The 27,451-nt window shown below is 42.5% G+C and overlaps 1 protein-coding gene across 1 annotated transcript in view; it reads right to left on the bottom strand.

Moving 5' to 3' along the window:
* LOC126567888 (venom dipeptidyl peptidase 4) overlaps positions 1-26,321 on the bottom strand; it is a 532,783-nt gene extending 506,462 nt beyond the window's left edge. Inside the window, exon 1 of the mRNA XM_050224231.1 lies at positions 26,317-26,321. The gene's annotated coding sequence lies outside the window, so the exon portion shown is untranslated. The remainder of the gene's footprint in view (positions 1-26,316) is intronic.
* Positions 26,322-27,451: the final 1,130 nt, after the last annotated feature.

The raw sequence follows: 27,451 nt of genomic DNA on the forward strand, positions 1-27,451 counted from the left end.
CGCCCGCTTTCGGGTGGAAAACAGTGCGCCGCTTTTGACGATGATTTATAGGTTTGTCTGTGGTGCCCTTTTCGCTGGGAGTGACCTTTTGCCGGATTTCTACTTGTTCGCTCTAGTCGCTGGGTGACTTTTTTTCGTTAGTGGATTGGACTGGACTGGAGGTTTTGATTTGATGGTCCTAAAAATGGGTTGATTTTTTGACGAAGAATAAAAAAAAAACGTATAAATTCGATAAATTGTATACTGCTGGTTGGGAGTACAGGGTGCTAGAATTAAAGATTGAAAGAGGGTGAGAGAGAAAGAGAGAGAAGGAGTGAGTATCTTATACAAGGATGGCGAATGCTTTGTTCGAGAAGTGATTCATCTTGTGCTGATAAGACAATCCTATTTTAACTCAGAACTAAATAATCAATGATGCAAAGAGGTGATTTAGGGATTTGAGAACAATTGTAAAACAAAGAAGAGCTATAACAAAAAGATTTTTGGGAATGATATGATTGAGCCACGCTTGATAAATTGCTTTATTGTTTGAATATAATCGTGGTAAGTTTCTAGAAGTATTTATTGTAGGATCTCGCTGTCAAAGAATATCCCTCTCTACTAAGCATTTACTTAATTTGCTTATGCTATGATCCGTTCTTGATGGGAGTTGGAATTTAAATATATACGTGGAGACGTCCTGGTGGTGCAGGCGACAACGGCACCGGTCTTAAAACGGCAGGACCACGGTTCAAATCGCATCCGGACCCGGATCCCCACATCGCCGTAGTGAGGACAGCGACTATCCAACTACGTGGTATCGACAAGTTTAGTAAGCCACTTTGATGGCCGGCGTGACCTTGCGGTCGTTAAGACGACAAGAAGAAGATATCATTACTAATACATCAATAAATAATATAAAATACAGATTTTGTTTAAATTCAGCGGTAATTTTTCTTCTTCTTGGCCTGCCTAGGGTTGAGTACGTCGGTCCTTCGTCGTGGGGCATAAGTCTAGCATCCTTATTCCGTGTACAGGATATCTGCACCGCCAAATAGCTCAGCTAGCTCGTGGTTCATTCTCCGTCGCCACACCAAAGATAGTCCTGGCGTTTTCGTCAATATAGTCCAGGACTCGTAGACTCCCGTAGAGGAATATCGGACGTATCAGAGTGCGATATATCGTGCATTTCGGGTGTTGTTGGAGTTTTCTAGATCTCAGGAGTTTGTGAAGACGATTCCACTGAAGTCATAACCCTTCAGATTTATCTGCTTAAGTTGTTGTCCGAAGTTACGATCGCACCGAGGTAGCAGAACTCCTCTATCACCTCTAGATCATCGTCGTCAACTGATACTCTGCTTCCGAGTCGAACTCTATCACGGTCAGAGCCTCCACCAACAGGTACATTGTCTTTATCGCATTGATCCACAAGTCAATCCTTCTGGTCTCTTCAGGTTTACTTAAGTTAAATCTCATTTAATAAAACAAATAAAGTTTAATTGCTATACATGCCTTCTGTAGCAGGAGTTTCTTTCTAAAGCGATTGAGGAATTCTGTCAGTTGGTGTTGCATTACATGTAGTATTGGAATCTTTTTTGTTGAAGTTTTTAGTGAAAACAGGCATAAATTCTCAGGATTCTGGAAAGTTATACTACATTTGGGTAAGGTTTTTTAAGATCCTGGCATAAAATTATTTCTGAAAATTATTCTCTCATTATTTCCTATTATAGCGAGACAAAACCATTCGCATATGAATTAGAGATCAATACCATAAAAAGAAGAATTAGAGACATATTTCAATAAAATCTTTATCATGGCACCAGTAGCTGATAATGGAATAATGTTTGTTCTATTACAAATTTAAGTTTTATTTTCTTTAATCTTTGTAAGCTCGTAGAATAAAACACATTTATGAATATATTTTTAAAAATATAATTTAAGACAGCAAAAATAAAACGAAACTATTTCCAACTGTCGAACATCCAAAATTCGAGATCCACCAGAGGAACCATAAAAAATAACAAGCAGAAAAGAAAAGGTCACTCTCGCAGCGATTAAAGCGCACCACAACCACCCTCTACATTGCCCAATTTCTGTGTGTCCTTTTTCACATCACCATACATACAAACAGGGCGAAAAGGATCGTTATGGTGGCTGTACGAGGGTGGCAAGCGACAAGCGACAGGCTCGAATGCTTCACAACAAAACAGTGATAATAAATGTATTCACGCTAAATTAATTTATACTCCTCGCCTAGAATATAATGGATGGAGCTCGTCCTGACAAAATGCTTGCCCAATGGTGTTTCCATGTGGTGCACACAGAGAGAGAGAGAGAGAAACAGTGGGACCGTATGCGGCAATGTGTCATGACCGGTTGTGTCCCATTGTAAGACTGTATGTGTGTGTGTGTGTGTGTGGATATATGACGTAAGGGGGCCAGTTTTTCGGTCATCCACATCCGCTTTTTTGCATTCAGCTCGCACATACGATCGATGTGTCCTGTCTGGTTCGACGGTACATGTACGTGTGAGCGTTTTGTGGTTTGAGCTAGAAAGAGGACAATGGTAGCATAAAATCACCGACCACCACCGGATGGAACTCTTTTCCCATTATAATATTATGTAATAAATCCCAATCATTGCGTTGCGTTTTCGTTGCTATCGTTGTGGTCGCTGTGGTAGGGACGTTTTTCCTTTTCGGTGGCAGCGCAAAAGGTGACAGAACTCGGGCTTAGCTGGTGCGGCAAAAGCTATGCCCTGACATTATCATGTAGAAAAAGAATAACATGCAATGCCTTTGCACAGGTTGCCCCTGTTTTTATGTGACTGCGTGTGTGTAACTGCTCCTTGCACACCGAAGAATAGAATTGTAGACTCGTCCTTTTAGGCGGAGGTCCTTTCACTTTCCGCACTACGCAGTGTTGTTACGCAGTTCCGGTTTGCAGCTGTGCGTCTTTTATGTAGCAGTTAGGGTATGCAAAACGCTTCACTCACATACGTTGTTGGTTCGGCAGAACTGATGGCAGGAAGGCTCAAACGGACCAGAACCATGGCATTAGAATGGCAGCAACCACAAACTCCCTGGCAGTGGTGCTGGTGTACCAGAACCAGAAAAACAAAAACGCAACCGAACGTCCGATTTACTGACAAGCTTCAGCGTAAGCTCGTCCGAAATGCCACTGACCAGCCAACGAACCATTTGTGCAGGGAAAAGGCCCCCAGAGTAGAGTCCTGCGGGACGAGAGAAGCAATTGGTCGAATGATATATTACAGCTCACGTCTATGAGCTCATGGGCATGGCTAGTTGGACCATCGGGTGGACCAGCAAATGTCAAATCATTGCACCAGACGCGTTCTGTTTGGTTTCTTTTGCTGGGGTGGGTAAATTTTTCGGGGCAATATTAAAGGTTAGCTCGTAGCTGGTGTTCCCTCTCGGGTAGATTAAATGTCATCGACAGTCAAATTGAGTTTGATAGTTTAATTCCTTTGAAGAATTATTAGTTTTCTGTTTTACTTCATTTTCGTAGGGTTTCTTATCAAGAGGAAACCAATGCTTGCATATAAAACAAAGTCAGATATCTGGGAATGTTATTACCGGACTTATGCTTTTATCTGTCATAATTCTAGAGCTTTGCTTAGTCTCCAAAAATTTTGATATTTATTTTTTAATTTATTTTATTCAAAGGCCCTAGGCATTAAAGGATCTGCATCAACTTCTCACTTACCGTTCATCTCCTCTCATACGGATCAGAATCTTCGGCTACGGGTTTTCTTGAAACAAATAATAAATGAAGTCGGAAGATTTTTTGAGGATGTAATGTTCTAGAAAAAGAAGCCTTTTCAAGATGTTGTTGTCAGAGCAGAGTAAATATACCTATCCTATTGATTAAGGGATGTGGACTAGAGTATGAGTTTCAGATCTTTTTAGGACACCCTGTACAAGGACTAGAACTTCGGATGACTAGATAGTACTCAGGATTCGGATACTTATTACGTAGGAAAGGTTGTCTGTTCTTCCACTCCGTTGGTCTATTAAAACGTTCTATGACTATCATGACATAAAATAATTGAAGAAGACATATTACTGTGCCCTAAAAATAAAGTGACTTTGAGAGTTTTTTCTTAAAAGTTTCTTATTAGGCCAAATGAACCTCTTCTCCCTTTCCACGAAGCTGGGATGTCCTTTATTTACAGCCGTCGCTGCGGCTTCTATCTCTTCGAAAGTGTCCACACGATGTCCCCGTAGCGGCAGTTTTAGCTTGTTATCACAACCAGAAGTCGGCTGGTGCCAAACCTGGCGAATATGGCACGGTTGCGGAACAATATGCGTGCCAGTTGTTGCGAAAAACTCCCTCAAAATGATGGCCGTATGAGAGGGCCCGGAACATCCAGCCGCCTTCGCCGGCTGGATGTTTCGAAAGGTCTCGTATCGTCAACCGACGATTGTTGACCACCAAATCTTGATTTGGACGAAGAGGGCGTCGTCGGTTGAGGTAAATGGTCCCTTTTCCAGACGATCCTCGTCTTCGATCTTTTCACGGCCATTCTTGAATTCCTGAAAGTTTTTTGTAACATTCGCAATGTTTCTGCAGCGTTTATTTCATTGCGCAAACAAAATTTGACACATGCGCGCTGCTCCACAAACCTGGACATGGTCTATGTGGACAAAAACACTTAGCGCAGCTCCGAAAACAAATTTTCACTCCTAGCCGGGTTGATGTTGTGACTTGAAAAGTGTCAGAACTGTCAAATACATACATATTGATAAACGAAAAATAAAAACAAGGGGCCTTCTTTTGGCGCGCGAAATTTGACATCCAATTTCACCTTACTTTTCGGACACAGTAGTACATAAATAGGATTGACTTTTTCTTCACGAAGAAGTAGAACTGAAAGAACCAGAAAACATTATTTAAGAGCTTTTTCTCAACTTTTTTTTCACAAATATCTTATACTTACTTACTCCTCAGCGGACCCTCGAAATTGTTAATTTCGTCTGTCAATCCAAATACATCAACGTCATCACTTCATCTCAGATTGATTATACTTCGTCAGGCGGACTGAATCGTCCGGTGCCATTCTTATGACGTGATCGGCCCACAGAAGCCTAGCGAGTCTTAATCGCCAAGATGAATTTAATTTACTCCTTTTTTATGATTTTTACAAGTTTATTTTGATGTGACATCGGTAAACTGTTAGGTAACGACACGGTAGTACAGGTTGCTCTGAAGCCGTCCTTCGCAAGGAGGGACCTAAATTTAAATCCCATACGAACCATTACCCTTTCTGCTAAAGAATATTTTTTCGAGTAAAATGAAAATTTGCTCCTTAAATGTAACAATTTATTCAGGGAGCATAAATCAATCCCCAGCCGAAAATGCAATTGTTTCAAACGTGGAATGCAATTATTATAGCAAAACCATTTCGATGCATAATTACAAGTCCATCCGCCGCTCAACGCTTACATACCAACATTGCAACAATGTAACAAATTTAGCAATTTCACGTCCGAAATGCAGAACAAATGCATCGAACAGAAGGCAGCGGTAAATGCACCAATCGGTGCATCAGTTCAATCTCCCGTCAGCTGTCCGAGTACATCGCACGAGTGCGTGCCACTCTCGGTGCGCTTATGTCCTTGAGAACCACCACCACCGCGTGTGCAGTTCCGCGACTCACTCTGCTATTTCTCTGCGTATGCGTTAGTGACGAGCGTAAAGGTGCACTTCTAAACTGCAGTGGAACTCTAGAACAATCGAGAACGCAGCTCGCTGCGTTGAAGGGTGTTGTAGGGTGGAAAAAAAAATAAACCCAACTGCAGTAGAGCAGTACTGCGGCAGTGTTAGATGAATGCGTGCGTTGCCTGTATGCGTGAAACGCTCCGTTTTGACATTCAAAACCGGCGAAAGGTGCACGGTTTTGGTGGTTGAAGAGAGGGGACTTTGGTGCGTACGACTACGCATATATGTGAAGAGAAAGAGGGTGAGTGTTTGTGTAAAGTGACGAACACATCCAGCGTATGCAGTCGACAGTATTCAAGGTCAAAGTTAAATTTTAACATCCCCTCGCTTTTTCGCCCATTTTGGTGTGGAAAATTCGGGTGCAACTGTACAGGCTCTGGTGAAAGCGGGAGGAATTCTAATTATAATACCTTAAAACGGATGGTGCATTCTTTAGGGTGGGTTGGCCAAATTCCCGGCACGGAGGGATCATCCTGTCAAGCGCTCGTGACGAGCGCGTGTTGCGTGGATTGACGAGATATTTGGGCTGGCAGAGATGGTTTTAGTAACGCAGTGAAGGCGTCCAGCGTCAGCTAGCTAGTCTGCAGTTTCATAACGAACGCAGATTTTTATTCCAAGGGGATGTTGCATGAGCTAACAGGCAGATGAGTAGAAGGAGGAGGGGTGAGATTATAATTAGCTAAGTATGGCGGATGCCACGTCCGCACTCTTATGTGCTAGCTGGATTATTTTACTGGAAAGCGACGAGTTCTAATTAAAACTGAACGACTGCATCACCGGGGGGTTGATGGTTGAAGCGTCATGTCAGAAAGATACCTGAGCGGGGTCTCGGATGTGCTACTACAGAGGAGGAGCAATGGATGATTTTTGAGGTTAAGTGCTTGGAAGCGGCTTATGACTTGATAAGAAGCCCAAGAAACGCTGACTTTTTTAGTCAGTAAATTTGTATTAATAAAGCGACAATTAAATAAAGCAAATCTTTTGTGGCTTAGGCTAAAAAACATTAAAGTTATTTATAATTCATTATGTCGGTAAACTGACGAATTATCAAAACATGTTGGTTATAGCAATGTTTTTCTGTTAGCAGTTTTCTTACACGTTCTTTAATCAATATAACTTTGTCGTTTTTCGAGCACTCTAATCTTCCAGCTGTCAATTTGTCTATCGCTTAGGCAACCAATAATGATAAGATTCAGATAAGATTTAGATGAAAACTGATTACTGTTACGGTCCCTATCCGACTAATGCGGATTTCAAAATTGGCTATGCTCAAGGATCTTTTTGTTGAGTTTCTTCTTCTTCTTGGCTTAACGACATCAAAGGTCATGCCGGCCATCGAAATGGCTTACTATACTCTCCGATACCACGTAGTTGGGTAGTCAGTCGTCACTACGGGGGAACGGTCCGGATGGGATTTGAACGCCGGTCCTGCTGTTTGAAGACCGGCGACGCTGTCGCCTACACCATCGAGCCGCCCTGAGTTTCTTCCTTCTTGAGTTTAAAAACACTTTTTAAATAAGCATTGAATGAGCAAAAAATATATTTTTTTAACACAAAACTAAAAATCTAGGGGTGGACCGCTGGTATATATGACATCGGTGCCAGTCTTCAAACGCCAGGACCGGGGTTTAAATCCCATCCGGAGCATTCCCTAAGAACTTTAGTGAGGACTGATTCTCCAACTCCGTGGTATCAGCAAGTCTAGTAAACCATTCGATGCCCGGCGTGACCTCAGAGGGTGTTAAGCCAAGAAGAAGACCAAGAAGGTCGTTATGCTACGAAGAAGAGATAGGACTCATTGATTGTGGCTGGATTCCTTAACTTCCCTTGATGCTTGATGGGGCGGAGTTTGTTGCTGAGGTCTAGGTTGTTCCAGGGTGTGTTACAGTGTTACGAGATTATGGTGTTGGTAAAGCGTATGGCATCTCGGTGGTAAAGAGTGTTGAGTGCTGCTGCTGGACGACGCTAACTTATGTTGTCCTGACGGTCAGTTTTCCCGGATTCGTTGATTCCGCAATGATTCCAGCAGAAGACGATTATCGGGGTCGCTGGTGTGGAGGAAACATTAAATCACAGTGATGAAGCTTAGATTCTTCCATACTTCATATGAGGCGATCCGATGGTAGAAGCAACAAAGACATTTGCGCACTGCAGGACCTGAGTTCAAATCCCATCCGGACCGTCCCGCCGTAGTGAGGACTGACTAGCCAACTACATGGTATCGGCAAGTCTAGTAAGACATTGGATGGCCGGCGTGACTTAAGAGGTCGTCAGAATTAGGCCTAGAGTTAGAATAATTTTTTAAATTTTTCATTCAGTTAGAACTGAAAATACATCTTTGCTTGTTTGTTAGAAGATGTAAATTTAAATTCGGTCTCTTAATTTTGGACATAAACTTTCTGTCAAGTACTCTCTTATGTCGGCAATTGACTGTATTTCTTATTTTATAAGTTAACATTCCTAACCAATCATATTCTAGCAACAAAACGCAAATATTAAGTCTAATCCTAACAAAGAAAAGGAAAATGTGAAATAAAAATGAACTAAAAACTCTATCAAATGTGGACAAAGCGTCTGCGAATAAAATGTTTTGAACGATTACTATAGAAGGAAAATACTAAAGTGGATTTAGTGGTGTTGGACACTCAAACTTTGTTGGGTAGGATCTTACGAGTTAATTTGTATTATTTGTTTAAAAATCCTATGTTGAAATAATTTTGTGTAAGTAGTGATTTTGGTATATTCCTGGTAAAAAGAAAACAAATTGTAAAAAATGAGTATGTAGCAAAGCATCCAACGCACACAGTTCCACACACAGCTGCAACAAAGTCAAGTGTACACTCATTACACCGGCAATGGTTTGCCCCCAAGGCGGGACGCTACTTCATAATCTCCAGGGAGTTGCACTCGGACGAAGAGCATCATTCCAGCAGGATAGAATGGATGCTTTCCCCTACATGGAGCTCACACATCCACACACTTCAACGCTTACAAAAGGACATGTCTTTGAGCGGTGTGGGATTCATCTTGCAAGACACGGAGGTAAGTCGTCTCGTTAGCAACAGGGCTAATTATGTGATTGACTTCTGGGGATGGTAATCTGCCGATGCCAATGTTAGTCGCATTAGTCGCCTACTATTGCAGTGAAGTAGCTTTATGACATAAAGTTCCAACGGTGGGTGTTACTGAGCACTTTCATTCAGGTAGTAGCTTACCTGGTGCCATTACTAGAGGGTTTTAATTGGCAGGTGCCACAAATTTTAATTCCTTCGCGACTGCACCAAATCATTACTTACTACAATGTGGCATCATGCAGTGCAGGCAAGATGAGAAGCTGTTACTTTGTAAAGCGGGACAAGTTTGTCGTTGTCACACGGAACGTAGGCAATCAAAATTTTCCTGCACGTGAAAATGCATAAGGGAAATCAGCAACTCCTCAATGTGCTCAATTTCTATGGCAACTCATCCGCACAGCACTGTTTGCTTGTCACAGTAAGCCCGTGGAAAACGATGATGGAAAAAAACCCGCCATTTGTCCTGCTTGACGTTACGGCTAAACCAAGAACACTCACAATCATTAAAGTGGTCACATTTAGCAACTGCTGTGCCACCTTCTGTGAGGAAACGTTTGTCATCGGTACCTTCCAGCTGGGTGTTAACCCTCGCCGAATTCTTTGCCCAATTTTTCATTAACAAAAACCCCGGCCAAACGCCATCACCCTTTTGGCCGTGAATGTTCAAAATTCAAGTTCACCCATACATACACACACATGCACACGGGTACGTAAGTGTTTTTGAAGGCCATCAGGGGCACTGTTTTTTGTTGTTCTTTCGTTCTGCATTGTTCGCTGGAAATGTGTTTCCCCATTATATTTTCGCTAGTATTTTAGCATGCAGCGCCCGTGCCCAGGGATGCACTTCCATTACGGATAATTGAAAGCTATCTGAAATCTGACATTCAATACTTTTAATTACACTCCCGGGCGATGCAGCCCGTGCATGTGTGTAGTTTGATTTTTGTAACACGAAACAGGACGAAAGATCACCAACACATACGCAAGTGCGCACACATTTCCGCTGAAGGGGTGTAGTGCAGCCGGCCCGGTAGTTCAGGGCGCCTTTATATGCGCCATCACCCTTCAGGATAAAATCCATTCCAATTCCCGGATCGCAACTGGAAGCCAGAAGTGCAAGGGAAGGAATCCTCAAAAGCGTTGGGCGAGAGAGGGCTCTCTTACAACAACAAAAAAACCCTTCCCACAACCGAACAGGCTGGTCACTTCTGGTCCATATGTATAGTTACCCCCGTCATTGCTATGTAGTTCGTTCGTTCATATACACCGTGCTGGATGGATGACTAGATGGATGGTTGGCTGCTTGGAACATAGCAACAGCGAGTCGAGTCATCGTATCGGATCCATTTCATCCGCTTTTTGCTGTGCGGCGGTTGTTGCGTCACTCGAATCTTCTCCTCGAGCGTACGAGCGAAATATGTAGATCCAGCCTCTACCTCTACCGTAGGGAAGGGCTGGTGTATGAAGCAAGTCGTAGGAAAAAAAAGGCAAAGAAAACTCTCTTTCATCGCTGTTTTGGTGCTGTTGTTGGGCATGGATTTTCGAGGAGAATATTTTGGGCACGTATTCCGTCAAAGCAGTATGATTTGAAAGTGAAACCATCATCTGCGGTTTCATATGGGACGAACATTGGGTTGCGCTGGTGGGCTTAAAATATGCAAATAAACAAATGTAACAAATGTAAAAGTGGAATAAAACGTAACAAAACATTACAAGACTAGAAAATAAGGAAGGTAAATTGAATTTTATACAATTTACCTTCCTAAAGTACAGAATTTTTTATGATTAAAAATTGACATTATAATAAGATCAACCCAACAAATAAGAAAAAATCATAAGAGAAAAAACAAATCACGTATAGAAAATACAATAAAAAATACGTCAATTTAGTTTCTATTCCTATCGAAAGGCCTGGCCGAATTAATTATTTTAAGATGGCTGAATAAAATGAAATAAGTTGCATTCAAGTAACGAAAATTGAATACCAAATGTACACGGATAACTTTTTTGTAATGTCAATGCTTCGATTAGAAAGCAAAAAGCTACTTGTTTTATGATGAAAGAATCAAAAAGATTGACTTCTTGAGAAATTATTTGAAAACATGAAAACAGAGAAGAAAATAACACCAAATTTTGATATGTGATAATATAATTTTGATTTGTGAACAAAAAATATGAAGAGAAAACTGATCTGAGTATTGGAAAGAAACATAACAAAACAGAAAAGAAATTAAATAAAATGAAAAATGACTTATACATTGAATTAGGTAATAGAAGAAATAAAAATTAAATAAATATTAAAAAATGACTAAGCACAAGCAGGCGATAAAATGGAAAGAATTTCAAGAGATATATTTTATTTATTTTTGACAATACGGCACTGGACCGTAGTAATTAAATGTAAATAATTTTTTTAATTTATTTAATTTATATTAAAGCCTTACGGCTCATCACCGTATTGTCCCATTTAAGAAATATACTAAATGAAAAACAATGCTAAATCTGTTTAAAAAAATAATTAAAAACCGTTCAGACGTTCAAAAATTTTCAAGAACGTTCTGATCCCATAGTTTCGCGTCCATGAGCCATGATGGGTTGTCGCCATCGCGGTTAGTATTGTCCTGTCCTGGAAAGCCATCATCTTTTCGGTGGTTTTTACAAAATGGATGACAGTCGAAGAGATAGAGAGAGAGAGAGTAAAGTAGAAAAAAAAAAAACCTAAAAGTGTTTAAATCGAGACATAGCTCAGCATGTATGATTTTGATCCTTCGTATCGAGAACAGCGGCGGAACACGATGAGATATGCTCGGTTTTCATCACATGAAATCGCTGTGTGCACGTGAGTGTGACTGTGCGCACACACAGTTGACTCTGCAAACGAGATAGGGCTTGGTATGACTTGGTGCATTTTTTTTCTCCTTGCAGTCAGCTACACCAGCCAGAAAACTCCAGTGTGCGCATTACGTTCTCTCACTACACAACGTCCAAACATGACGGGTAAGTGATATCGGGTTGGGCGGTAATGATGGCACGGTGACGCCAGGAGATGTTTTCATTTCAACAGCGACACCTTTAGTGTGTGTTTCGCTATCGCAGTGCTTTCCGTTTTGAGACCGGAGCATCTCACACATCACTTTGGTTTATAATTCTCGGCTTCGTTTTCATCTTCAGCGTACAGGCAGGCCGGTCCCACAGCTCACCCGCATGCCTCACGAAAAGGTGTGCCTAACATAGCCGGGGCTTCAACGCGAACGGTTAGCAACACGGATCAGGTTCAGGCCTCTTCTTGTACGTACGGCTTTCTAGCTAAGGGTATGAAAAGAAGCACACACACACACACACAAACCAACAAAAAACAGACCTTTTCATGGCCTCCCATAGTCCCAAGGCTTCCCCAGGAGGACCGTCACTCGCCAACGTTTTAAACCCTCCCGATTCCCATATTCTGGATCTTTCAGCATTGGAAGTGCAGGAGCTGCTGGTGCGAGGTAAGGAGAACCTGTCAGTTTTGGAAAGACACCGAGATCTTATTCACTTCAGTGACTTGGGCCAACGAGATGGTGAGCGGGATTTAAGTCATCGGGTAGTGAAGCCGGGGGCCAGTTTCAAAATGACACGAAAACGAAGTGTGTGAGAGAGAGAGCCCTGGTGGAGCGATATGAATAGAATATGTCAGGCATGATGTGGAATATAATAGATTTATGTAGACACTTTGTCTAGTCATGTCGAGTCGAGATATCAAGTGCAACACAATGGGCAGAGGGGTCTGGGCCCCCTCCCTCTTCCCAGGGCAGCTCAGGTTTAGCTGAAGTGTGTTTTATAAGGTGGAAAAATAGTTTCCACTCGAGCTGACGGCGGAAGAACGCGCGAACACGATACGATGTGTAGACGTGTGTGGATGTGAAGGAGGTGAAGCACGCACCGATGAGCTTATTATTTAATGCCCAACGTCTCCGTCGTGAAGGTGCATCAGCGTATCCGCCGGTACGTATGTGTTTGCCCGGTGCGCTCGGATTTCTGCCCAGCCAGGCGAGGGAAGTCCGCCCGGCACTTCCGTCTTTTCGCAAACATCTTCCAAAAGCAAGTGATGATGTTTATCATGCGCTGGTGTTGCAGTTTCGACCGCTGTTACATAATCTTGATTATCAGCTTTTATCGGGCTGGTGAGTCACTGGAGGACGGAACGCGTGGGTGATGATTTATGCACTAACGTGCACTAACGAGAGCGGTAAGTGCATCGCGATGAGGTCTTGCTGCGAATCGGTACAGCGGTCGTACGATGGTGTTATGAAACATTTATGATGTACGGGTGAGTCGTCAATATTTTGTCAGGCAGCACCTGACAAACTTAGTGGACCAGTGGAGGTCATTTTGTTTACGACTTGGATTCTTGTGTACTTTGCAATATTCGAAAGGCTATTTATTTTTGAGTTGTTTTATCGACAGAATTTTCCTTCCGTATAAAAACTTGTTCCATTCCGATTTTGCTTCCTGTTGGAACTTTGATTTTATTCCTTTGTGTCTATATGTCTTAGAGCGGCCCGGTGAAGTAAGCGACAGCGGCGCCAGTCTTCTCACGGCACTAGCGGGATTCAAATCCCTTCCAGCCCGTCTTTAGTGAGGACTTGACTATCCAACTACGTGGTAATCGGCAGTCTATTAAGCCATTCGATGGCCGGCATGACCTTAGATTTTCGTTAATCCAAGAAGAAGAAGATTTCATTGAGATTTCGTGTATTATCATTGAATTTGTTGTTCTTAATGTTGTTTGATAATCTGTTGTTTTAGAGATATTAACCCAATGTTTACATAGTTTTGGATCAGTCTATCATTATTACCATCTCATGAGGTTCTCTTTGTCTCTTGCTGAGTTACAAAATATTGAAAGTCTCCAAAAACACTAAGTACCTTAAGAAAATCATTAAATATTCTCCGAGCACGAAGAACAAAGATTCACCAGAGCTTTGTTGCTCGGTACTGGGAAAATCCTTCCGAGAAGAATCTTCAAAATATTTACTTAGAGATACTGTTTCTCTAGCTTAAGAACCCGCTTGCTGCTTTCGCCATTTTTTTCCAACGAATTTCACCTTTAATCCGTCTTATGGGACACAGTCGCTGGAATCCCTCAGATATGAGCGAGTAACGGCGCAGTGCTACAGCTTGTACATATTTATTTCCCACACCTCTACTCATCGGGCATGATTTAAAACGCGCCTCAAAAAGCTCCTTCCGAACGGCACAAATATGAACACGGGATTTAATGTGCGATTGGATCAAATCCCACAGTCCCGCGCGCGTCTTCGTGTGCTAAATTATGTAGTTGCCTCATTGTGTCGTGCGGGACGCAAAAGCGTGTGTGACGTGGAAATCAAGCGTTCTGTCAGACTGCTGTTTGACATGTTTTGAAGCGCTCGTAGAAAATGGACGATTCCCGGAACCTGTGTCCCGGTGTGTGTGTGTACGATAATTGTTGTTAAATAATTGATCCGATGCCAGATTTCCCGAAAAAACCTTTATCCTTGTTTGCTGACTAATACCGTTCGCTTGATTACAACAGATTCACCGAGCGTTTCCAGGGTTTCCTTTGAGGCGGCACTGGGATACGATTTGCTTTCGTTTATAGGTGGGTAGTTGAGTGATCGTAGATAAGTTGAAATATTGTTCATACACAAAAGATAAAATGAGGGATCCAAAATTAAAATCAGCAAATGTTGCAAAAGTTTACAAGAGGGACATAGAAGGATACAATCTTTTGTAGAGCACTTTGCAATCTTTCAAGCTAAACACAAGAGATAAAAGGACGACGATACAATAAGCGGATCAAAACTCCGCTATCAAGAACCAGCCTCTGCTTGTGTGTAATGATTTTCGTTGGCGATTTCCAAGTTTTCATTTTTTAAATATAAAAAAGCTGTCCTGAAGATTGTATCTGTTGTTCGGTTTTGTCTTCGTTAAGAATTTAATCAGGGTGAAAGGTCTTACTTTAACACTAGCGGTGGAGGAAAACTCGAATGTATTACTTTTCAAGGCCTTTTTTTAACATTTTTGTAAAAGTCTGCTAAAGCATGGGAGTTCAGCGAAGGGAAAACACAGAACGTAAGGGGGTTTTCTATTCATCAACATAAAGAAGAAAGCAAATCGTGGTATTTAAGGGGGTTTTGAGAGTTTTGTTTTTAGTCGAAAGATTGTCCATCTTCTTGAGGATGGATATTCAATGAGCGACAAGAGAAGACATAAAGTAATATAAGAGATGGACCGAAAAAGGCAATTCTTTGCCCCCATATCCACTCCCACATTTCCGTTTACAGTCTGATGTGGTGCCCTTGAGAAGCCGACTTCAATCTTTTCGGATTGAAATATTTGACAGGCTTCCATCGCGATATGTCCCCGGTACTATTTTCTGCGGCGTGATGAGGAAATGATGGATTGTTTTAATTCCAATACTCCCAGTGGAAAATTCTTGACGGTTTTCCATGCTCTCTCTCTCTCTCTTGCTCGCTCTTCCGCTCTGGCTAATACTTAAAAGAACATTTTCCTGCAAACCACAAATCCTGGAATGAAAAATGATCCTCCAAAACGGGTTTGTTCTGAAACGGGAAGGTGTTAAAATGATTTTCTTGTCTGCACTGTAGGCCTGCCCGTGCCCGTGGTTTTTCATGGAAGTTTGTCCCTCTATCCCCATTAGCCGAAGAGGCTGTGCGTTACCCGTTTGATGGTAAAATGTTTTGACTTAGTGTTTCTTCCGCGAACTCGGCGATGTCATCCATTAGGCGTATTGTGCCCTCTTGTTTTTCCTTCCTGCTTTTTTGTTTGTGCTTCGTCGGCGTAGGAGAAGATATTTGTTTCCCAAATTCTTCACCTCCAGCAGCAGCCATCGCGTAAGTAGATAAGCGATGATCTAATTCGTTTACAATAAGTTGGCCGCTTTCTTACGTCCGCTGGCAATCAGCGTTCAGCCTTGCGTTGTTTTGCAAATCGGTTTTATATGCCGCTGCATGTGAGTGTAAGTGTAGAGTGGGTTTCCATTTTTGCTTTGCCAACAGCAGGAAAAGAAAAAAAAAAACGTGGATGTAAAAAGATAACACGATCTGTACGACGGATGGCGATAAGAGGCCCCGTGGAAATGGTTTCCGACGAAATTGAGCGATTGTGTGTAAAAGGGTGTACGTGTGTAGGTTTGTGTCATGGCAATACGCAATCCATCTTTGGTTCTTTTTATAGGAAAATTGAAAAGTGTCTGTCTACAGAGGGACCATCTTTCCGGAGCGCGGTGTACCGATTGTCAAATGTTGATAACACTCACATGTCCCGGTGCCCTTCACGATAGCAGAAGCGTCGGGCTCACGGGTATTCAATTCTGTTTACCCCGGTTATTGGGTGAGCGAAATTTCCCTTTCACTTTTCCCTTGTATTTGTTGTTGTTTGTCTAAGGATTTACCATGTACGAAACTCAGCGCCGGCATCAGCTGTTTGTCCTGTGCGATGGAAACGGAAATGGAGGCGTTTCTCGTTAGGACAAGTTTTGCTTGCAGGGAACAGCAAAATGGCAATTTATTTCTGTGGAAGGATTGAGATCGATTCGGTACGATTGTGTGGTGAATAATGGGTTTATTTTTGGGCTGCCATGGATGAGGAATCGGTGAAGAAGAATATGAAAGGGGAGGAGTATTTTTAGTGCATTGGGAATGCTGATGCTAGGAACCAAGCGAAGAATATATTTGAATTTAAACTCATTGAGATCTGCGAGAATCTTCAACAAATATTTCCAGGCTAGAAAGAAAAAGGTTTCTTTGCTTGAATTGGATAGATTTTCGATATGCAGGAAAAATGTCTTCTTATAAAAATAGTACTTTCAAGTCCTGGAATGACCTAGCAATAAATCTGGTAGTTTTTTCTTATAAATCCACCCTCAACAAGCCACGCTTAACCGACATTCAGGCTAATGAGATAACGAAATCGATGTGCAATACTATATCCGGAGCTTACAAAAAACATCAGACAATGGAAAGAATCCTTGAAATTGTTGTCGAAGTTCGCGAAGTTCAGTGTTGTGTTGTGCTGTTTCTGTTGCATTTATACAGCTATTCAGCACAGTATACTTCTGAATTTAGGGCAGCTGAATAGGACGGCCCGGTGGTGTAGGCGACTGCGGTGCCAGTCTTCAAACGGCAGGACGTGATTCAAATCCCATCCGGACCCGTTTCAACTACGTGTTTTAGGGAAGTCTGGTAAGCTTATTCGATGGTCGGCGTGACCTTTGAAGGCTTTCAAGCAAAGAAGAATATACTTGTGAATTTCTAGAAGGATTTCTCGTGTGAAAACGGTCCTCTGCCTAGCCAATTGTGAAATTCAAAATGCGATATTCATATGATAGCAATCCTCAGGCTTTTTTAGTTCGACTTGCCTTAATAAACTTTATTGATCGCTGTCTATTACTGACAGGTGTAATTAGCTCGTGTTCAGTTCCAAACAATCCACCAAACTATCACGGCACCCTCGCATTACTGCAACAGCTGAAGCTGCAGGAGAAAATATGTTTCCGAGAATAAAGCAAACTAAAGGATTTCTACTCCATTTACACACCCATCCAGTGACAACTTCCTGCCAAGCGAAAGCAAAGCCGCCGCTACAGCCTTCACAAAAATATGAAGGCAATTAAAATATTTCCAAGTTTTGAGCGTCAAAGCGGAAAGAAAAGGCAGATCATTAACGTGCCATAACGTGCGCCTGGCATGTGAAGAATTAAATGTGTGCTGACACACACACACTTGCGCCCGTAGGGAAAAAGGTGAAAAACTTCTACCAATTTTCTTCCTGCCGCGGTAGGTTGAAAAGATTAATGTTGTTTCGATGGATTTATTTGGAGTAAACTGGTGACACTCGGCGCTTAATACGAGTGATCGTTAAAATGCGGGCGTCCCGGGTTCTTCGCTTTGTTTGATTTATATCGTCATTCTGTCGCCCGTAGCCTGCGCCCGAAAAGTGCTCGAGTGTAACATGAACCGTGGTAGATCACTTCACCGCAAGGGGGTGGTTGGGGGTAACCGGGAAAATGCCAACCGTCGTGACATATTCCGAGCGATTCAGTGCACCTGTCGACGTACGCAAAAATCGTTAGACACTGGTTTTTAGACACCCCGCGCGGATCACGTCCGCTTGCGTGTGTATATGTGTGTGTGCGCATTTCGAGTTTTCCATTTCGCTTTTCATCTTCCCATTTCCGCGGTGCGTCGCTGACGTATCCCGTACGTAACTTCTTGAATAATGAAGTCGGTGTGCGTTTCTGTGTCAATCGGGAAGGCGCACCACCGCTCGCAAAGAAACTGGCGTACAAATTGAATTTATTATCTCATTTTTCATTTTTGAATTATGAAAAGCTGTTTTCTACGCGAAGGGCTGTTTCGCTCCGGTTACCCTGGTGACAGTGTCCGCGAAGGAGCTGCGCGAAGCAAACTGACATGCTCGGTTTAGACGTCACCGTGAATGGGACCGAAGGAGAGAGGGACCAATGTGACATTAACTTTCTTTGGGGAAAGGACACTCTGCTCGGTAGTTCTAGGGAAGCGTGAGAGTGGGAGTGAGCTGTTTGTTGTTTGCCGACCAAGACTGCCAAGTGCGATCGATTCTGATCCTTTCCTCCTCCATTCTTTTCAAGCGTAGGAGAGTTCCGACAGGAACGCTTCCTTTCGGAGAAGGAGAAAAATTCTAACCGCCCCAAAAACAGATGAGCGAATTCTCACATTATGACCGTGACATTAAAATTTATTTCCCCCTTTTTCCATTCAATTCTGGTAGGGTTTCTGTACGTTGTTTTTCCTCGCCTTGTTTGGAACTCCCTAACTAGTGGGACCGTGGAAAATGGCCGTACGGGGGCTGTTGTTCGTTTTTCTCTATTTTTGTTTCATTAGTACAAAACTTTTGCTTTCCCTTGAAAAAACTTTAGCGCCGGTTGCGTTTATGGGAGTTTTTCTTTGCCTGCATGCCCGGGCACACATTGACCTTTCGGTGTGGTTGTGGTGGAAATTCGGAAAGTGTTTCTCAGCTGACTCCATTACCATTCGGATGCTATCTTTCTTGTGCGATAGTTTTGCGGGCAAATGGAAATACAAGTTTTTTAAGTTGTGCGTGTTGGGAAGGAATTTGGAAAGATTTGTAAGGAAACAGTAAAAAAAACAATGTTGGAACATGCTAAGCGAAACTAAAAGGTTTAATTTCTGCTAGTAAAATGCCAACTTACTTCAATAAAACTTTTTGTATTTATGATATTTTTTATTTCGTTACAACGAACTGGACCTATTGCTCGTTTGTGATGATATCTTAAATAATAAGAACTTTATTAAGCTAGAGATACATAGATGAGCCTTAAACCGATAATTTCTATGTCATCAGCATGTGCCGGGATCTGGATGGACATGAAGAAAAGGTCCTTGAAGTTTTCACCTGCGAATCTAGGAATCTAGCGCCAATATCATCTTCTATGACCAGGTCCTTGGACATTCACCTTTACCTGACATGCTATGTTAGTAATTGTCATTCTTGAAGGCCTGGTCAGCTTGGTCTGGTTTCTAAAAGAACTCATTTCGTCGTTTAGTAATAACTTTTCTAAAGTTTTTTGGTTCTCCACAAATATAAAAATACAAAAGCGTCATCAAGCGCATCAGCGGCAGGTCAACAAATTAGGAAATGGAAATGGCAAGGTCAATTTAACATATAAATATCCAATTTACCGCGGTCCGGTACTGAACCGACAGCGGTGCCTTCACACGGCAGGATCGAGGTTCAAATTCCATGCGGAGGTCTCGTAGTGCGAGCTATTGTGACTCTATCGGCAAGTTTTTAGTAAGCCATTACGAGTCCGACGTGACCCAGATGGTCGTTTAGCCAACAAGAATAAGTTAATAGTCAGTCAGGCATATGGGATTTGCATCCTTTGGACTTACAGAATTGCATTTGAATTTTTAATGTTTAGCGGATAATATTCCTCTTATCATATTCGGTGCCAATTAGTCAGTCTCGAGTCTCTTCAGTCTCGAGTAAGCGCATTTCTCACATCCAGTCATACTTTATCGCCTGCCTCCTGTCCAATGTTTTGGATGGTTTCGCTCTACGTCTATCGCCTGCGCGATAGACCTTCACTGCTTTTTAGTGATGGGTGAATTCTACAAAAAACGGAATTGATTCCGAAATACTCCACCAATTTTGGAAGCAGCTCTGGAAGGTAGGAGTAATACTCCGAGCTCGGAACCGTCCGGAATCATCGGAGCTCTCCGGAGACGTACAGAGCCGCTAGTTGGCAGCCAGAGCCATTGTTCAAGTGCCCAGTTCAAGTCCTAGTTTTGAGAAGATATTTGTAAAACTCTGTTTGTTCCGGCGAAGGAATACTTCGAGACAGTCCACTAGATCACTAGGGTAGGACAGAAGAAAATGTTGAGGAAAATAAAACTGTAAAATAAAATCGACATTTAAACGTCAATGAATGCAAAAAAAGCATCTTGATACCCATGTGAAGCATTACAAAACATTTTCCTAACGTTTTGTTTGCTCCTTTTGTGTTCCCGAGCGTCCACTTGTTAGTCAAATGCTGGTCAAATCCTCCACCGGGATGCTTTCAAGATGCCATGTTATTTGGCTTCGTATCGGAAATTGAACTTTCCTTCATTAATCTTCAGCACTTTTTCCCATTTGCAGCAGATCGCTCTTCTGTAAGAAGGGCAATCATAAGATTTCAAACCACTTCGAACACCAAAAACAGTTCATTTAGTGCGCACATGTTTGTTGCCAAACCATAGCAAGCTTAGCAATTTTCCTTTATCCCCGTTTTGTGAAAGGGACTGCCCCGTCCGCACGGCTGGCCTCCCGTGCGGACGGGTCATCAAAACATTTATTTTAGCAACGATCAGCTGTCAAACAGGCCGTTGTGCCGCCGCTACACATCTGTCAATTTCTCACAAGCGCAAACAATTAAAAACCTTGCGCTGTTCGTAATGAGCGAAAGTGAGTGAGCAGAACCCGGCTAGGCAAGGCAAGTCCTTCATTCGGCGTGTCACATCCTGAGGCAAATGATTGCTCTTTTACCCGTACTCCCTTAGCGTTCTGTATCATTTTTCATCGTGTCAGGACACTGGTTCACCGGTGCTCAGGATTCTGTGGTTTTGCTGGAAAAATCATTAGACTAGCACTCCATCAATTCGGGGCGATCCGATCGGGGTTCCCGTTTCAATGCAGCTTGCAAGACGTTGAAGACTGGGCAAGAAAAAAAAAACTCCCGTCGTAACCCTCCGGAAAGACAATCTGGTACCAACGCGGTAGGAGGGCAAACCGTTCAATCCTTCCACTAGCACTAGAAATGCGATATAATTAATGACTTTTTCTATCAAATCCAATTCCAGAAAAGCGTTTCACTAGTTTTTGGGCAGAATAGAAAAAAAACGACACAATCCAAACGGACGTTGTGTTTTCGTAAGGATCATCAATTCGTTTCCTTTCCTGGCACACAAGCTCCGGAATGGACGTAAGAAACGGCGGAATGATTTTGTCGGGAATCCTTATTTTCGGCATGCACGTCCTGAAAAGGGATTCGTGTGCTGGAAGACTGTCTATGAAGCCATCATCCTTCAAAGTACAAGAAGCAGCAAGGAGGAAACTATCAACAAACTCAAATAGTTTTTCTTTCAGCACGGGAAAAGCGTACGTGTGTGTGTGTGTCTTGGCTTGATGTTTGCAAAGCAAACTAATAACTAACTCACGCTACTACTTCACACTACCAGCTCCGAGTCATCGTCATGCAAGGGATTTTTGGGGATCTTGTCTTTATCGTGCAGCGTGGCGGTTGAGCATTGGCAGGCGCCCTTTTTTATGCGTGCGTGAACCAACTTTCATTAGAAGTTTATACAAAACTTGAAAGGAAGCAATGAACCCTTTTAATTGCAGGAAGATACACATGAAAGTTTGTACTTGTGTACAAAGTGCTTTGACGCACTGTTTGATTTATAATATGCTTCTGCTCTTATTATCTCTTACAGGTCTTACGAGATTATAAATATAATTATATAAATAATCTGAACTTCCTTTCATTAATTTTTACCATCGATCAGTTCGCTTATGTGGTAGAATTCAGAATGAAAATTAAAAGCCATAATCTCCTTTCAATCAAACGAACAGTTTACAAGGGATGCTGCCTTTTGCCTACAATTCTGTCCTCATGAAATAATAAGAAGGTCTCTAATTTATTTGAACAACTTGTATGTTATAAGTTGAAGAATGTAAAGTCAACTCAGGAACATCTCCAGAGCTCATGTTTATCTTCTTCTATGTATGAGAACACCTGATTCCAACGCACCACCCGTTCATCGACTTCCAGACGCCATTTCAAACCAAACATAACCATGCAGCAGTATGGATTCCATGGGAGGCTGATGTGGTTGTTAAAGGCCACTATTGACAGTCTTCAGAGCAAGGAGTTGAACATGGTGTCGGAATCGTTTCCATCTGGAAAGTGTCCCGACTAAAACTCGAGGGCGATTGGATAAAGCCCAACTCAGAAGCAGAGTAGCATGACATTCACGGCGAGGATTTTGAAGTGATAATCGTCCATGGTCTACGAGTTCTGGACTTTGCTGATAGGAATTTTTCGAACGGCGATTGCTAAGGGATATCTTTGGTAGAGGTCATATGAAGAGGAAAAATCAACTACGAGCTAGCTGAGATGTTTGGTGGTGCCGATATCCTGGTAGTCTAAGTAAGAAGGATACGATGGTTGAGGCATGTGATGAGCATGCCGGACTCATGACAGATGCATGCCTGAATCAGTCATGAAAGGTGGAATACAGCTCTGAACCGAGTTTGCTGGAAACAAATTCTGGAAACCTGGCCATGTTATTACGACCTGCCTACTCGTGAGCAGGCCGAGATGATATTGTATACTAAAAAGTGGAGTCCGTCATCAATACTGCATTCCATGCAATCGTAACAGCTTCAGGACACCTCTCTGACATAAAGACTCTGTTTTAGCGAAACCAAGTCCTGCTATAAATAAGTAATTGTTACTAATGAAGTTAGACTCTTCGCAGTATGTCCAATTGGTTTACAAGACTTGTTGATACCACGTAGTCCTCATCACACAGGAACAGTACGAAAGTCGTCGCACCGCGCGAAGTACTTCTTGCGAATGTAAAATATCCGAATTAGCAGCAATTGATTGTTGAGTCGAAAGGCATTCAAACATGTCCATTAGTTTAATGCAAAAATTGAATATAAACCTTTATTTCTGACTTCCTTGTTGAGTCTTGTGATACACTCATAAAAGTCAGCTACTGTTCCAATTGCCGCACACTCATGAACCCTGCGTGATTGAGCGTTATGTAAAAAGATGGCTACGTTCAGAGTTCCCCAACCAACGCTTAGGATGGCGATGGTTCGTTAGTGGCAGAGAAAACTAGAAACCGGTAGCTAATGTGCGAATTGTAGCAGTAGTTGCAAATAGAGCACCTAACCATCCACCGGTTGCCTGGAGGGCTTGTAAAAATGGACCCGCGTGTAACAACACGATCACGATCCTCACGTCCGATCACGTGCGATCAGCCATTTCGAATGGGGAGTACCTCTCCCCCTACGACTTCTTCTCCTTCCATCCCTTTCCTACCATCCACAAAAAAGGGAGCCACTACAACCGAGAGAGATAGAGAGAGAGCAAGACAAACGGACCAGCTTTTTGGAACGAAGTCGATCGTACCCAAGTTCCGGGGGCACAATTAAATCAGCTGATTTATGTTTTGAAATTAGTTTTCGTGCCCCTGTTTTTTCTTCCTCTTCTTCTTCTGCCTGGCCCTTCACCGTTTCTCTCTTCTCCTCACTCCCTTTTGGTTCAGTTTGATTTCTACCAGTACCTCCCATCTCCTTGTCCAAGGAACCGGTTTTCGTAGCATGAATCTGCGTTTCTTGCTGTCGATTGCCCGCAAGGGTTTCGCTCTAATGTTGCTCGCATGTCTCGCTTTTTACCTTTATCCCCGTTTTTGCCCTTTTCATTTTGTCGTTTGCTGTGGTGTGTGCACGCTGTTTTCATATGTTAGCTTCTGTTTATCGTTTCGGTGTGTATCGGGTGGGTTGTTTTTTTTTTTTACTTTTTGGTACGATCCAACTCCCCCCCCCCACATGTACGATCAGTTTTCGTGCCCCGGTGGAGCTTGTGAAGCGGGGTGAGGGCGATCGTACCTGATGTATGTTATTGTCGTTTTGTGTTTTCTTGCGGCCATGCGGGATGCTGGACGGGTTGATCGTATCCATTTGCGTCGCTAGTGGCGGATCGTGCTGCCTCTTCGCCCTCTGCGTCCAAATCCTCTCCCATCGACGCTACAAAAGAAAAGAAGCTCGGCAGTAAAAGCCCTTTTTTTAACGTTGCGTTGCAGGAAGGGAGATCGTGCTGGGGTGCGAGTGTGTTAGAGTGTGTTTCGCTTTTTTGTTCCTTCTCGCCTCTAATTTATGTTATGCCTCGATCACGTTTACGACTTTTTATTATTCGCTTTAATACCTGGTGCTGGTGCTGGACTTGGGTTTTGTGCGAACGAGGCTGGAAAGGTACGGTCCTGCGGTTTTTCTTGGTTGTTAGTATTTTTGATGCTGCCAAGGGTCCCTGAAGGCACGATCAAATTTTCAAGAGAAGGAGAGAGCTGAGGTAACTAGGGATAAAAAGTTGGCAGCATCACATTGGTTGGGTCAGCGTAAATTAGCTGCCAGATTTGTATCTCTTCACCGGAATCTTATTCCGATAGGACAGGGATGGCCAAGCGTGAAGGTGTAGCTTTCAATTTCTGGAAAAAAAACCCTTCGGAATCAGAGTACCTTCAAACCGAGTTGATTTAAATGAGACGCAATTTCTGTTAATCATCCACAAAAGCAGAACTCCAAGACTTCGACAGTCGATTAAACCTCAAGCAGAAGACCTGTTGGTTTGGTCTTGGTCTTGGTCGAAAGAAGAAGCCTTTTTTGATAAGACACCTTCTTCACGAACCATCGGCGAACCAGTTTCCTTCATTGACCCTGAACGACAACGTGGTGAACCTTACTGATATGGTCGCTTTTCGCCGAATCGTAGCGTCCTTGGTACGTACGGAGGTACCTCCGCAGTGATAAGAAAACATCAACCAAACAAACAAGCCAGTAAAGTCTCAACGTTTTCGGAGGCTCATGTTTTTTTTTGGTATGTTTGTTTATTTTTAGAATCTTGTTTCCCTCTCTAACAAGTCAAACATGTTAGTAATGGCGGCGCGATAAGAGCAGCCTCATGCTTTCCAACCCATCAGCAAACGGCACGCTGTTTGCTAGAATCAGTTCCGAAATTCTCGCCCCAAAAAAAAAAAAAAAAATGGACGTTAAGAGACTGAAACCATTGTGGAAACATTACCATCTTAATCTCGTGGCTCACGTGTGCGTATGCTAGGGCTTGCTGTTCTGTTTTGGACCCATCAGCCTCATAATGCCGTTTATGAATGATGATTGTGTGACGTTTTTGTGATGTTTTTTGTATATTAATCTGCATCCCGCTTCCTGCTGCTCGGTAGATTTATGGGTGTGCAATTTTTATGTTTGTGCCAACTCATCGCCTGTTGCGCTTGTTTGTCGTGTGCTCCACTGGCACCGGGTGTCTCTTATCGCTGTCCAAATTTGCAACTTTATTTGGTTTGCTTTTAGCTTTAATGGACTATAGGAAGTAAACAACAATGTGAATAAAGGAAGGGCTGAAAGTGCATCGTTGTTCTGTCAGAAAAAATAATCTAAATGATTAGATTTATTCAGTTAAGTTGTGTTTGCTTAGAAGCATATAGATCTAGTAGTGAACTACCAATCACTTAGCGCTTTGGAACGACAATAAAGATAAGAAAAGACAATGATTTACAAAGATATCAAAACAGTCATAACATGCTATCCATGCACAACATGAAGCGATAAGATAGGCGAAGGAAGTGTTAGTGCCATTTTAAGGCTTTCATTCTAAGTTGGCGCTACCTGAAATCCGATGAAAAACAGAACAAAAATAAAAACATAAATAAATGAGATGTTAATTCAGTTCCTCGAACTAAGGCAGTCCGTGACTTTGGAGTTTTGTTCGAAGGAAGATTGGCACTGTTAGGTCTTATCTTTTACGTCGGTTAAGTCGGATTGTAAGGACCGACATAGTCTAAAATCTTTCTTTAGTGCTTAGTTTTTGGAGTATCTCCGTATTTCTAAAACGAAGTATAAAAGTCTCAAGTTTCCTTATCAAGAATCCTAGCTTGGTCCACCAGGATCCTGGATAATTCTGCATCTGCTCGATTTGATCTCCGAACGACAAGGTTTCTTGAGGCCTTATTGAGCCCTAACTGAGGCCTTATGTTAAGCCTTAAGCCTAGACGATAGGAGAGCCTCCAGTCAAAAATGGTTGATCTACACTGAAATAAATTTCGCAGAAGCATCCTGAGAGCTAAGATAAGATAATGCTTCAGAGTAAAAGAAACAGCTCAATTGTCTGTTAGCGAACTAGCTTGACTACCGTTCTCTGAAGAGTGCTTTATATTGACAAAAGTCATTACTGAGAGATTGAGGCTCTAGTGTGCGCTGTACTATGGAAGGCCTCCTGTGTAAAACCCTTTTTATAGAACGATTTATTATTTTTTCTTCACAATTTAAATTCACTTGCCCGCATGCAAAAAATCTTAAAACAGACCTGTTCTCTACTAGAAAATCGAAACAAAATCTTTCCCTTTTACTTATCCACATTCAACAACTGGCTTTGCCCTATTATCCTTCCTTCTTCTGTTCGCAATTCCATCGTTAAACGCATCCGAACCGATCCGAATCGATCCATTCTCATGCATCGTACCGGAAGGAAAGAATCGTACCAGGTAATGGGAAAACTTTTCCCTATTTTACTACCCACATCTGACATCCTTCGTCCGTGATTATCTTCCCGCCAGCGCGTGTGTACGTGCGGCAGCGAAGACAAAAGTGTCTTATCGTAATTTTTCCATCCGATTGATCCGGTGAAAAGTGAATCGTGCGTCGTTTGCTTGCAACGTGTATCGAACCAAGTGGCCAAACAGCCCTACCAAAAACGGGCAAGAAAGTTTAAAGCTATCCAGCTTAGTTTTTTTTTTTCCTTTTTGAGGAGAGGTGCTCGGGTCGTCAGATCGAATCCGATGGACGGGAATGGCCATGCTATTGCGTCGTTTGTTAGCGTAGGGATGACGTAGTTACGACAACACGAGAAGGCCTGGCACCAGTGAAGGAAAAGCGTACGCACAAGCACACTCACAGGGACGCAGCAGTTGACAAGTAGGATAAAAACCCTAGTGCTGCTGCTGCTCCACTCCATTATTACGGTGTATTGCGCTTTACTTTTATTATTATGAAATTTTTGATACGATTTGATTACGCTCGGAACACTTCACCCTGCACTGCACACGAACGGTGGAATCCTGGTGGTTTAGTGTGTGAGTGTTTTTGAGCGATTTCGGTAGCGTCCTTTGTGTGTTTTGTGTGTCCCCTTTGCACATCGATGGTGGAGATGTTTCCTATCATCCCATCCCTGTGGAGGAAAATGTGCCAGGAAGAAGGGATTTTACTACAGTTCCCCTACGCGATCCTGTTGCTTCGCTAATACACGCACGTACACTTCTTTCCCG

Source organism: Anopheles maculipalpis, chromosome 2RL (assembly GCF_943734695.1).
Source record: "Anopheles maculipalpis chromosome 2RL, idAnoMacuDA_375_x, whole genome shotgun sequence".
Taxonomy (NCBI): domain Eukaryota; kingdom Metazoa; phylum Arthropoda; class Insecta; order Diptera; family Culicidae; genus Anopheles; species Anopheles maculipalpis.